Source organism: Pogona vitticeps, chromosome W, assembly GCF_051106095.1.
Source record: "Pogona vitticeps strain Pit_001003342236 chromosome W, PviZW2.1, whole genome shotgun sequence".
NCBI classification, from domain to species: domain Eukaryota; kingdom Metazoa; phylum Chordata; class Lepidosauria; order Squamata; family Agamidae; genus Pogona; species Pogona vitticeps.
In genome coordinates this window covers 2342829-2356839 of record NC_135798.1, presented here as the reverse complement: position 1 = coordinate 2356839, position 14011 = coordinate 2342829, and the positions used below count along the sequence as shown (strand labels likewise).

General features: G+C 50.6%; 2 protein-coding genes across 5 annotated transcripts in view; both read left to right on the top strand.

Annotated features, from left to right (window-relative positions):
* LOC144584981 (uncharacterized) overlaps positions 1–14011 on the top strand; it is a 464602-nt gene that overhangs the window by 141777 nt on the left and 308814 nt on the right.
* Positions 1–14011, top strand: part of LOC144584976 (uncharacterized) — a 178045-nt gene that overhangs the window by 141746 nt on the left and 22288 nt on the right. The window contains exons 1-2 of one of the 4 annotated variants that reach the window (XM_078382371.1): positions 5153–5282; positions 7838–7941. The gene's annotated coding sequence lies outside the window, so the exon portion shown is untranslated. Of the gene's footprint in view, positions 1–5152; positions 5283–5504; positions 5524–6776; positions 7043–7837; positions 7942–14011 lie in introns of those variants that run through there. The other 3 variants (XM_078382370.1, XM_078382368.1, XM_078382369.1) reach the window with 3 other exon arrangements.

Sequence of the window (14011 nt, the reverse complement as noted above, 5' to 3'; positions counted from 1 at the left end):
ATCAAAACTTAAAAACATTTTAAAAGACAATATAAAATAGCATATATTAAAATAATTCTTAAAACATTAAAATTAATAAGTCCTGCTGCTCATATGGCCAGCTAAGGAATATTGTTTAATTAAAATGCTGGCCAAACAGAAAGGTTTTTGCCTGGCGCCGAAAAGCCAAGAGTGTTGGAGCCAGGCGGATCTCTAAAGGGAGGGCATTCCAAAGTTGGGGGGCAACAGCTGAGAAGGCCCTATTTCCACATGCCATCCCGCTCACCTCTTTCAGGAATGGCCCCTTCAGAAGGGCCTCCTGGCCTGATCTTAGAGGACGGGCAGGCTCATATAGAAGAAGGCAGTCCTTTAGGTAACCAGGTCCTAAGCCGTTTAGGACTTTGTATGTCAAAGTAAGCACTTTGAATTGGGCCCAAGCAGCAACCGGCAGCCAGTGTGAATTTTTCAGAACCAGCGTGATATGAGTCTGTGCGGCGGCACCACTTACCAGCCGCACAGCCCGGTTCTGTGCCAGTTGCACTCGCCGGACCGTCTTCAAAGGCTGCCCCACGTATAGCGCATTGCAATAGTTCAGTCTGGTTGTTACCAGTGCATGAGTGACTGCTGCCAGGCTCTGCTCATCCAGGTAAGGGCGAAGTTGATATATTCTCTGCAGCTGTAAGAAGGCACCCCTGGACACCGAGTCCACCTGGGCTTCCAAGGTCAGACCGGGGTCAAGAAGCACCCTCAAGCTGCGGATCCTGTCCTTTAGGGGGAGTGTAATCCCGTCTAAGGCAGGGAAATGGCCCTTTAACCTATCTGGTTAAAGGGCCTAACCTAACCAGCAGCACTTCAGACTTGTCTGGATTGAGCCTCAGTTTATTGATCCTCATCCAGACCAGTGGTTCTTAACCTTTGTTACTCGGATGTTTTTGAACTGCAACTCCCAGAAACCCCAGCCAGCACAGTTGGTGGTGAAGGCTTCTGGGAGTTGCAGTCCAAAACTCCTGAGTAACCCAAGGTTAAGAACCAGTGATCCAGACCATTATTGAGTCCAGGCACGAGTTCAGAATGGTGACTGCCACACCTGGATTGGTAGAGAATGATAGGTAGAGCTGGGTATCATCAGCATATTGCTGACTCCTCAGCCCAAACCTCCCAACGACCACCCTCAGTGGTTTCATGTAGATATTGAACAGCATGGGGGACAGTATAGAGCCCTGAGTAACCCCATGACGCAACGGCCATGGATCAAAGCTACTGTCCCCCAGCACCACCTTCTGGACTCGATCATCCAGGTAGGAGTGGAACCACTGTAAAACAGTGCCTCTGATTCCCATCCCAGCCAGTCTGTCCAGAAGGACACCATGGTCAATGGTGTCGAAAGCCGCTGAGAGGTCCAGGAGAATCAACAGGGATGCATTGCCCCTGTCTTTCTCCCGGCAAAGGTCATCAAACAGGGCGACCAAGGCAGGTTTCATCCCATAATCCGGCCTGAAACCCGATTGAAATGGATCTAGATAATCCGTTTCATCCAGGAGAGTTTGGAGCTCCTCAGCCAACACACGTTCCAACACCTTGGCCAGAAAAGGGAGGTTTGCTATTGGTCGATAGTTGATCACTAGACCTGGGTCCAGATTAGTTTTTTTTAGGAGTGGGCGGATCACTGCCTCCTTTAATGGGGCAGGGACCACTCCCTCTCTTAACGAGGAGTTGATGAACTCCAGGACCCAGGTGCAACCCCCCCGGCAGATTTTTTTATTAGCCATGATGGGCAAGGGTCGAGTTGTGTAGTGGTGGCACGAACCGATCCAAGCAGCCTGTCCACATTCCCAGGTCGCAACAACTGGAACTCGTCCAATAAATTATGACATAAGTCCGGAGCACTGGACACAACCATAGGCTCTGCATCAACAGTGGAGTCCAAATCTTTGCGAATCTGAGCAATTTTTCCCTCAAAGTGTGTAGCAAATTCATTACAGTGAGCCACTGAGGAGTCCAGGACCTCCACTGAACCATTAGGTTGAAGGAGGTCCCGGACCACTTGAAATAGCTCTGCTGGACGACACACCGAGGAAGCGATACAGCTGGAGAAATACTGGCATTTCGCTAGCCGTATTGCCACAGAGTAGGCCCAATAATGGGCTCTAAGCTGTGTTTGGTCATAGTCGCAGCGATATTTCCTCCATCTGCGCTCAAGCCGTCTCCCCAACCGTTTCATAGCCAAAAGCTCCTCTGTATACCATGGAGCCATATAGGCTCTGCGGGCAGGGAGAGGGCGCCTAGGTGCGATCGTGTCAACCGCCCAGGCCATCTCCTTGTACCACAAGGCGACCTGGGCTTCGACAGGAGCACCGACTTTATCAGCTGGAAACTCCCCTAGAGCATTCAGGAATCCTTCAGGATCCATAAGTCTCTGGGGGTGGATCATTTTAATTGATCCCCCACCCCTGCAGAGGGTAGTAGTGGCAGAGTCTAAACTTTACCAGGAAATGGTCCAACCATGACAACAGGGTCAAAGATAAATCCACCACATCTGGACCACCACCACCCTGTCCCGTTGAGAATACTAGGTCAAGTGTATGGCCTTTCTCATGAGTCGGGCCGATGACATGTTGAGACAGCCCCATGGTTGTCATGGCAGCCATGAAGTCCTGAGCTGCCCCTGATAAAGTGGCCTTGGCATGGAGGTTGAGGGCTCCCAGTACCAAAAGTCTACTCGCATTTACATGCTTTCGAACTGCTAGGTTGGCGAGGAGCTGGGAGAAAGATTTAAGCTAAAAACAAGAAGTCTACAAACCTTTCAAAGAATCAAACCAAAGCTACACTAAAAACAGTAAACAAAATCAACATCTAGAAAACACCAGAGCCCGTGTGATGTAGTGAACCTCTGTTCTCATGGGACCCTTTGTTATTTCTTGTCATTTCAGGGATTCTTACGCAGAGCGTGTCTCCAAAGGCGCTCCTCGGCCTCCATGCCTTCCGTGGGCCAAGGGCCCTGTGTGTCGTGGGGTTGCCGACCCAAGGTGGGCAGAGTTTAGGTCTCAGGACTTTTCTCGCTGGCTCTCTTCCAACCCCTAACTTTGCTTTGCTCTTCCCTTCGAGCTCACTGCCAACCTCGCAGGATTTTAGAAAGGCGGCCACCAAGGGTGGGGGTGGGGAGTCTTGGTGTGGGCTGCCCCTGCAGTAGAAGCCTTTCAAGATCACTTTGTCTGGAACGGAGCCTTCAGAGACATTCACTCCACAAAAGACCCGCTGGGAGAGACACCCCAGAAGGAGAGGCTGGGGTTGCCTTTTCTGGTCCTTCTTTCCTCCTGCCCTCCACGTGGAAGGACCGGAGCCTCTTCCGGAGTCTTTCCAAAGCCCATTTTTTGTTCTACCCCATGGAGAGCCACAAACTGGAGGCAGGAGGGCGAATCCCTTGGAAGGAGGAGCGAGGGGGCAGGTCTTTTGCAGAGCTGATGGCCCTGAATTGTGCCTTTGGGACCCAAAGACCAGAACCGTTTTGGCAGTGGAGGGAGGGAAAGAGAACGACTTCCAAGAAAAGACCGTTCCTGGAGAGATGGATCCCCCTTCCAGCCTCTGCTCCAGAAAGATCCCGTGGAGGAAAGTCCACCCCCTTCTCTCTCTCTCCAGCTTCTCTCCTGCCTGCCTTTAGGGAAAAGAGGGTCTGTGTTCACATAAACAACACAACAGGGAATCCACCTCCCCCTCTTGCAGTTGATCCTCAGCTCAGGACCTGGTCTTGCGAGGGATCCAGCTAACCCTCCTCTCTGCCGGATCATCCGGGAAAACACACACACAACACACAGAGAGTCACACAGAGAGAAACAGACACACATAGTGTGTGTGTGCAAAAGAGCAAGAGGACCTGCAAACGTTTCCCCCTCCCTCGCAGGAAAGATGCAGGGAGGACCCCCCTCCCTCGTCAGCCCCACTGCTCCTGCCCCCCTTTCAATCCCCTTCTCTCTCTCGAGGAGACCCAGAGGGAAAAACGGCCTTGCAACAGCAGGAGGCAAAGTCGGCCGTGTCCGGTGAAGCCGCCCCCCTACCCCGAGAGTGGCCACCTCAAACCTCCCCCCCCCGCGCAAATCTTAGCCCCCCCCCACCCGATCTGCCCCTCCGTCGCCCAACCTCCGTCCAGGTCCCGATCTGGGAGGTGCCAACCCCTCCCCCGCAAGAGCCCCCGCTTCTTCTTCTCTCCAGGCGTTCCCCCCCCCTCCGGCCAAAGAGGGGGGAAGAGGAGGAAGAGGAGGAGGAAGGCAGGCAGGCGCTGCAGGTCCTGCTGCTTCCGGCTCCCCTTCGAAGGTTCTCCCGGGGAGGAGCTCTTCTCCGTCCCCTTCGTAGCTCTAGGTTCCCTCCCGCTTCCCCCTCCCCGCACGAACGCTGTGGGGGGGAGGAAGGGCAAAAACAATGGGGGGGGAGATTGAAGGGCAGGAAGGCTCCAAAGGGGAGGGGGGAAAGGGCCCCCCCAGGTCTCCCCACAAAGAGGCAGAAAAAAGGGAGGGAGAGAAAGAGAAAAGGAGACCCGAGGGACGGGCAGAGCCGAGGAGAGGAAGGGGGGGTTCCATCATCTTCTTCCATCATCTCCCTCCACAACAGCCGGACTACTCTTCACTGGGTTTCTTCTTCCAAGCTGCAGGACTTTGCACTTCACTGTGGCCAGGCAGGATCTGGCCCAAAAAGAGGGGGTGTGCGGAAATATTATTAAATCTTCAATTCTCTCCATATATACTTGCCATTTTGCCACGATTCTCCCAGTTTGGAGAGATCCTTCGTCACAATCCCCAATTCCGGTCTTCACAAAACGAAACGTTGACGGTGAGGGCAGAGAAACCCCCTCCCTTGGCAAAGGAAGCGCCTCCTCCTTTCGCTCCTGAAGGGAAACCACCTCGGGCGAATCCCCTCAGAGAAGGAGGCTCCGAACGGGGAGAGCCTTCCAAGGGAAGGGAAGGGAGAACCACCCCTCCACCCCCGCTCGCCTCAGTATCCCCTCCTGAGGGGGGGAAATAGTGACCGACCCCCCCCTCAGAGGCCCCGCCCCCTTCTCTCCCTCCCCCACCAGAGGACGGTTGGTCCCTGACGCGCCTGCGCCCTTTGGGGGCTTTCTCTTCCTTCCCGCCCTTTTTCTCCTCCCCTCCCCCCCTCAAGGCCTCAAGGTTGGAGGGAAGCCCGGAAGGAAGGAAGGAAGGCGGGAGGGGGGGGGGGATTCTGGAGAGAGAAAAGAGGAGAGGCGCCTCACCCTCTGCCCCCCTCCCTTGGCGACGATACCCCCCCCCCTCTTTCCTCCTCCTTGGCCTCAGGTATGCACGAACTGGGGGGGGGAGGGACCCTCATGACCCTCTTCTTCTTCTCTCTCCATTCTTTGCTGTGGGGGGGAAACCAGAGGACCCTAGAGCTATGAAGGGGGAAGAGGCGCTGCTCTCACAGGAAGCGGAAGCCCCCCCGGAGGTCGCCCCCCTCCTCTCTCCCTCCCTCTCCTTCCCCTCCCCCACCTCTATGGGGCTCCGAGGATCTCCCCCCCCAATCGGGTCTGGGCAGGAGGTGGGAAACGGTCGGGGGGGGGCGAGGAGGGAGGGAGGTATTGAGACCAGGACCTCGCATAAGCTCTGTTGGGGGGGGCAGAGACGGAGAGGGGGGGTCATTTCCCCGAAAAAAGGGAAGAGGAACCCAGATGGCAAATCTCCCCCAAGGCTGGCTTTTTGCTTCTTCTGGGTCTCCCCCCCCTCTGCGTGGGGGGGAGGGGGGTGTCTGTCTTCAGGAGAGGGAGGGGGCTGCTTTGGGGGGGAAAGAGTCCAGATCCCCCTTCAGGGTGGGGAGTGGGTGGGTTTCAAAGGGGAAAGAGAGAAAGGGGCCGGGCTCTCTCTCCCCCCCACTCCAGTCAAAACCTCAAGGGACCCCCAAGGGGAGGGGGGAAAACCCGACCTGAACATCCCCCCCATTCTGTCAAAACTTGGAAAAGTTATTTTTAAGCCTGCAAGCCTTCGGGGGGGGGGGGGAATGAGCCTGATGAGGTTGGAAGGAGGAGGAGGACAAAGGGGGGCTGCAAAAGGGGGTGAAGCAAGGGGGTGATGGTGGGCTACCAAGAAATGCAATTCACAGGTTATGGGGCTGATCTAGGCTCCTGAGGGGGAGGGAGGGAGACCAGGATGTTCCATATGGGGGGCAGAGACAGAGAGGGGATCATTTCCCAGTAAAAAAAAGTGGAAAGGAACCCAGATGGCAAACCTGACCCCCAAAACACACACCCCCCCACACACACACCCTCCCTCCCTTCGGTCAAGGCTGGCCTTTCCCTTCTTCTGGGTCTCCTCCAACAAACGCACAAACAAGCCAAGGCCAAGGAGGGAGGGCAGGGCCTCTCTGGGGCCCCGATCCCCAGGCTGTGGGTGAAGAGGCTCAGCGTCCGGTGGGGGGGGCAGGCAGTGTCCAGCCTGGGGGGGGGGAAGGAGTTGAGATCATGAGGGGACATACGAGGAACCAGGCGGGCGAGACGTGGCAGGAAAGGCTCTTTGAAACAAGCCTTTCCGTGTTGGGGGGGAAGTTCTTTCCACCTCCCTCGGGGTCTGCCAGGCTTCGGCGCCTGTGAGAGTTGGTGCGTTTCGGGTGGCGACTCTTTCTGCAACCGGCCAGAATGTTTGGGGGGAGAAATGACAGAACGAGGCTATTCTGGTGAAGAGATACCCTTCCAGGTCACCAGAGTTGTTCCTTCTGCATTCTGACAGAACGTTTTCTGTAGCTCAAGGGAAGCCACAGCCATTCATTGCTGAACCCGAGACGCTGCCTGTTTCTGTCGGCCTTTAGGCCGGATGAAGGAAAGGATGAAGGAAAGGGAGGTCATCCTCGGGAAAGCTGATTTCTCCAACGCCCGTCTGCTCTGTGGCTCTTTTGTGCGGGAGGTGTTGTTTTCTCCTTTTTTAAACTAGCACTTCCACACACTTCAGCCCATTTGCCTTTTAAAACCCATAGGACTGTTTCTAACATTGTGGGAGGCCTGAGGCCCTCTGACCAGGAGAAAAGGGGGCTACGAATGAGAATTCCTTAATTTTGAAGAAAGAAACAGGTATGTTCGCTGAGCCCGGTTGATTAGGCATGAGAAAGAAATCAAGGGCCTAAAGGCTGCACAGAATGTTTAAAAACAAGAAAATTGCTGAGCTGGGGAAGTTGAGCTCCTTGCCTTCAAAACATGCTGAAGGGACTGATGGGCAGCCGGAGCCTGATGAACAATTAATTAGCCCTGAGGTTGTAAACTCGGAAAGTGGGGTGGGGTGGGGGGAGGGAGTGCTGTCTGCTCACGCAGAGGTTTCTGCCTCCGAGCCCAGCCATTTCCCCGGATGTTTCGGTTGGGAGCCTCGGGGTGGGTGGGGCATCTACCTCTCTTTTGCTCCGCCTCTTCTTCCTTCCCTTCTCCTGCCCATCCCCCCACATCCTTCTCTCCTTGCACTGAGGCTGGGGAGCCCCTCCAAGCACAGTCCCCCCATAGGTGTGGGTGGCTGTGTCAGGGTTGGTCTGGGACTTTCTTACAAGGAGATCCTGCCTCCCCCGACACAGTGCCAAAGCCTTACCGAGAAAAGGTTTTTTGCATTAGCCCACGCTTCTGCTTTTTCTGGCCACCTTCGCCTCCAAAGGACCTTGAATAGAATTACTACTCATTTCTACTGGCCCAGTGTTTCAAAATCAGTCAGATGTAATTGTCCCAGCTGTCCTCTTTGTCAGAAAATAGGACATACGACTCAAGTTACTGAAGCTGAACTTCAGAGTACGCCTGTAATTTCCAAACCTTTTAAACAAACAAAGTTGGGACGTTGTGGGGCCTTTTCCACCCAGTAAGACTCTGTTTTCTCCCTCCCGCTTCCAGTGGCCTTTGAGGAGGTGACCCCGTATTGCCCCCAACAAGATCCTCTGGATCAAGGCTCGAGATCTCTGCGCCAGAATCTCCTACTGGCAACGAGGTCTCTTCAGGTAAGGATCCCGTTGTCCCCTGGGCTGAGACTGTGAAGGATGATGGTTGGTTGCCCCAATGGTTCTCCCTCCTCAACAAATAAATTAATGGGAGGGGAGAGAGATTTTATTCCTTTGGCTGCCTGAAGCTTCTTTGTTAATTTTTCCTGTACTGCTGTCTGCCCTCTTTCACTGTGTCCGGTTGTAGCTGAAACCCCTTGAGGATTCCTCCAAAATTGATCAGTGGCTATTCTGGCCATCTAACATGTGGCTTATAAAAGGATCGTAAGCCACATTTTCCTGATCTCGCGCCCACCCCTCACAGACACACGCACACATGTGATGTATTGTATAGAATGACATTTCCAAGAAAAAAAGGTGTGAAAGGGAGACAGAGAGGAGTGGAGGAGAAGAGCCGGCCGGAGAGAAGGTAGGTCAGGCCCATCATCTACCCCTTTTCTGGCTGGCTATCTGGCCCTATCTCCGTGGGTCTCTGCAGATGCCCAGGTCCCTTGAGGCACATCTCGTCTTTGTGTGTGTGCACGTGTGCACCTGCCTTCATCTTGGGGGGGGGGCTTCCCTCCCTCTCAAGCAACTGGGTTGGAGGCGCTCCTGTTTCCCTCCCTCTCCCCTCCGAGTGCTGAGCAAAAAACGGGGGAAAGGCCTGGGGGGGTCACTGTGCCTGCGCAGCTGGGAGGGGCGAATGGGGTTCCTCACTTGGAAGCCATCCCCCCCTTCTTAAGGAGAGGAAAAGAGGCTCCTCTGGGCAAATGGAGGCATCTGAGGTGGTTCTCCTCCCTCTGGGGGAGGGTGTCCCTCAAGTTTTCTTGGAAAAAAGAGCCCTGCCTTCTGCTCTTTCCCTCCCCAGGAGGGAGAAGAAGAGCTTTTTCTGCCTTTTTCAAGGCTTTGGGGCAGGCAGAAGTTCACTTTTTTCTTCTCTCCTCCTCTTTCTTCCCCTTTCCTTTCCTTTTTAGCATTTTTTCATTCTCCTATTTTTTCTCTCTCTCCTTCACCCTCTTGAGGGAGAGATTAGACACCAAAGAAGGCAGCAGGAACACCTCCACCCATTTTGCAAAAAAGCAAAATACGGAGTACAAAAAAAGCTTTTCTCAGGGCAATGGGCCATTCCAGCAACAGAAGCCACTTTCTTGATCAAGCAAGGTTTTGAGAGTGTCGGAAGGGAGGGAGGGAGTAAGGAAGGAAAGAAGGAAGGAAGGAAAGTCGGTAGGTAGGTACTGAGGATGGAAGTCTGAGAAATGTTCACCCCTTGTTATTTAAATGCATTAACCGGACAACCACAAATTCAAACAGCACTCCTTTATTAAAAAAACACTTTTGCAAAAGCGGCTGTCCTAGCTGGGTAGGTACACCCGTCATTACAGGTAGCATGATATTTAATCCCCTTTTCCCGGCCGCAGGGTCCCTCCCTTGTTTCCCCATCCAAGGTGTGCAGCCTATCCGATAACTGATCACAGGAAGTCCCACCTTTGTTTCCATCTCCCACTCTCCTCTTTACCTGGACCCCAGACCCTTATCGGCTTCTTATTTGGTATATGTCCCCATTTCCTAACCTCCCTGTGGTTATTCTAACTGACCCATTAAGTCTCTTCATTATTAACCAGGTTCACTCACTTCATCCTTTTGTCAGGACCCTGGGGCACCTCCCGCATCTGCTTGTTCTCTTCTTGGCTTCCCAGACCTCCCTTAAAATTCCTAATGTCGGCAACATAATTAACAAATGCATGTACTAATTGGTTACAGAAGCTTTCTACTTCGTCTCTACAAGATCCTGCCAAAGCAGCCCTGATTCCTCTATTTCTCACACTCTCTTCTTTTCTTATTTCAGAATTTGCTGCCTTTTGCATTACTTTTCTTTACCATTGGCAGCCTCAAAGCATTTTAATGTTCCCTCTCTTTCAATCATAGTTTCCTTCCCAATTTCTGGTAACCCATAGGTCATTTCCCTGATTGCCATCATTGGAATAAACACACCACGATGTGTCTCTTTTATGCATCCACAAAGCATGGGGCCACACTGTAAAACACAACAACATACTAGCCCTATTACTATCATCATTACTGCTCCCAGAGAAGCTGTTTTTCACCACCCTAAATTGGGTAGCCAGCTTGGTGACCAGGATAATGGGTTCCATCTTTCTTCCATATGGGATACTCTGCTACTTCCTCCGTATGATTTATATGTTCCTCAATTTTGTTTCCCATAATCGGGGACATACACACAACACTCCTTTCCAATACGTTTACACGTTCCTTCTTGTAACAGCCAAGATTATGTCCAAGGCCTCCCTGTTCTGCAAAGATAACTGTCTCAAGTTGCTCAGTTCTATTAGCTCCAAAGTTCCCCCTGTCTCGCTAATATTTCCACCACTGCTTGTATGTAGTACATGGCATGGTTGAGGGACCTTAGACCGCCAAAATGCGACAATGGACTGTAATCCTTGACATACTGACATGACTGGGCAAGATCTCTTTTCTTTCTTGCACATATTTCTACCAAGTTTGTCAGAATTCGCAGAGCAGGCATGACTGTAGCTACGTAACAATTTCCACTCTGTTTGCGCCGCAGTATTGTGTATGCTCTTTTTCAGCAAATAAAGTAATGCCCCCATAAAGCAGGAAACAACTTGCTACACTGCTATCTCATAATCCATTGTAAATACAGTGGTGCCTCGCAAGAAGAATTTAATTCGTTCCGCGGTTAAAGTTGTCTTGCGAAAAATTCATCTTGCAAAACGCATTTTCCCATATGAATGCATTGAAATCTAATTAATGTGTTCCTATGGACGTGGTGGCGCTGTGGGCGAAACCACAGAAGCCTGTGCTGCAGGGTCAGAAGACCAGCAGTCGTAAGATCGAATCTGCACAATGGAGTGAGTGCCCGTTGCTTGTCCCAGCTCCTGCCAACCTAGCGGTTCGAAAGCATGCAAATGCAAGTAGATAAATAGGGACCACCTCGGTGGGAAGGTAACAGCGTTCTGTGTCTAAGTTGCACTGGCCATGTGACCACGGAAGATTGTATTCGGACAAAACACTGGCTCTACGGCTTGGAAACGGGGATGAGCACCACCCCCTAGAGTCGAACACGACTGGACAAAAATTGTCAAGGGGAACCTTTACCCTTACCTTTACCTTTATGGACAAAAAAAGTCAGAACAAAGTCAGATTTGGTTTACAAAGGGTTTATTAAGTGCTCTTTGAAGGCGTACATATTGTGCAGATGATTTTAAAAATTTCAATAAAAAAACTAACTTTTTAAACATCATAGAAAAACTTTTAAAAATCAGCAAACATGAGGCAGGAACGAAAAAAGGAAAACATTCTTCTTGCGAAGCACGGCCATAGGAACATTTGTCTTGCGAGTCATCAACCCCCATTGCCAAAACCTTTTGTCTTGTGCGTTTTTTCTCCTGAGAGGCATTTGTCTTGTGAGGCACCACTGTAGTACCCTGTAATATTTAGTACCATGATATCGTGTGGCCAGTAGCCCAAGTTTCATTTGACATTCTTGCACCACCCATTTGGATATCTATCTGGCAGCTACTCTATCCTATTGCTGGGCTGGTCCCGTTACACCCTCAACACCAGGTACCAGCAGCAGGTTTTACCACTTTAAGAAAGTGTCTCACTGAGGGTTCTTTTATATCCCAGGTGGCATCGCATGGAAGATCAGTTTCTATAGGGTTTAGTTAATTCTGTTGAATTTAGATGTTGAACATAAAAAGGCCAGCCTGTCTGAGAATCCTTTGGCAGGTGAGGGCATATGTAACAACTGGATTCCATGAGTCTGCCATCAGCTGTGTCACTTCAATTACCACATTAGCGGAAGGGGCTCTTGGTGACAACTGTCCTTGTGTTAGGCTAATAACCCAACAAAATGATGCCAACATGGTCGTAGGGTTCACTGGGGCAGTACAGTTGATGTAACCTATATGGCCTAACTACTCTCCCTTCCGGCGACTCTAGCCACCTAGAGTGGTCTTAACCGACCAGATAGGCGAGATATAAATTAAATTAAATTAAATAAAATAAATAAATAAATAAATACTAACAAATTGTATTCCAGCCAGTGATACACTCTCCTGGGGTGTGTGTGTGCTCTATATCTCCAAAAACACTCTGGTAACCCTCTCCTGTGCTGGAAATAGAAATGTGTGACCCACTCGTAGTGTGTATGCGTGTGCATACACGCACGCATGCACACTCTCTTTTGTATTGAACTAGTCCCCAACCTTCTCCCACTTCTGCCCACAGTGGTGTGGTCCCTGAGTACCAAACACGATACCAACTCCAAGTACAAAGATTACCCTGATCAGTTATATCAGGCCTAATAAGGTGTCACCAGGGGATCCAAAAATTCCTGCCCTAACACCTCCCACCTTTCAGTTATTGTCCAGTAGTTGGATACACTCGGTGTTGGTTGGAGCATGCAAGGTTAGTCTGGTAGGATTTGTTCTATTTATTACTGCATTGTTTTCTAGGTGCCTGCACAACGTCTGCTTTGTAATGTGTTTGAGATTTTTCCTGGTATTGGCGATAGGCTGATTGGTTTATGTGAGGAAATGGATTTTGTAGTATTTGCTTTTCAGAGTTTCCACAGGTGGTGTGTCTCTGCCTGGGAAATAGCTTTGTTTCATCTGCCAAAGTCCTCTTCTAGGTTGCAGTCTAAGAGTGAGAAATACTTGAGACCATCTTAATTGCTTAACAGTCTGGGAATGAGGGACTGGACCTTGGGCATGGATACCATCACAACACAGAGATTTTGATTTAAATTATACAAAGGGGGATTAAGTGTGTGTCATAGGAGGAGGAGGGTGTGACAGGTTTTCCAGCCTTTCTATTGACTGGGAGATGTAGCAATGGTAACATAGCATAGCATTGTATTTAGTGCTATAACTAATGCTATAATTAATGCTATACCCAGATACTCTAGGTAGCTAGCTTTTATTGTTTTAGGGAAGGAACTTCTTCCAAAAGTTCAGCTAATCTTTGGCAGCTTGGCAATTTAATACTACATCTTGTATCTCTTTTGAATATCTTACGTATCATAATTTTTTAATCTTTTAAATAAACTTCATATTATATTTTACCCAAGTGTGATCCTCGGGGAATAAGAGTTTGAGTGCTAAATGAACTGCCTTAGCCAAAGAGCAACGTGGGCTATTTTTTCCTCTTTGGGTGTCCTACCTGGTCAGCCTGATGTGCAAGGATTAAAATACACAGCCAACAGCATTTTGTCCCCAAATAAGGGTATAAGTGAAAATGTACAGTTAGAAGCTTGCCCATATTTTTCCATTTCCGCATCTTCTAGTTTTACTCAATCTAGGGTTCAAAAGCTGGTGAAACGGGGAATTCAAGTTGGCCCCTTCCCCTAATGGGATAGCACTTTTAAGGAGGGGGCATTCCTGACGTGGTGGCAGTAGTGGACTCATTTTAGCACTCAATCTTTGGGGAGGGGGTTGTTTGTTTAGTTATTAGAACTTGCCACAGTTTGCATCTGAGGTGGCACATGGAAGAGACTATAATGGTATTTTGGAAGAGTGCTGTTCTTAAGGTTAATGAGCACAGTGGAAACTTCCCCCTATGTTATTTTGCTTAACCAGACAGGGCAGCAAAGACAACGTTCCTCACATCCCCCGTCATGCAACTGCGAGTCCCCCAGCAGTGGTGTCGAATGATAGAATAATTAAACTTTGAAGGGGGATGTCAGGCCATCAAGTCCCATCCCCTGCTTGATGCTATCATATCAAGAAAGTAGAGATGGACCCAAATTAATTCTGACTGTACAACAAACTTCACAACCTCTTCCCAGCCCCTGAGCCAGCCAGGCCACTCACATTTTGTCATGCACTACCAGGGTCCTTCTTCTCTGTTGATGCTCCAGTCTGGGAAGTGGATCAGCCCTTCCTGCCTCTTCCTGCAGCTGACCACTCTGGTGAGGAAGTCAGACAAGGATTCCCCCCACTGACCTAATGATTGGTTGACTGCAAGAGGAGGCAGGGAAGGGCCAGCTGAGCTCTGTTCTGGATTGGCACACAGCTGGAGAAAAGGACCTCAGCAGTACACAAGAAAA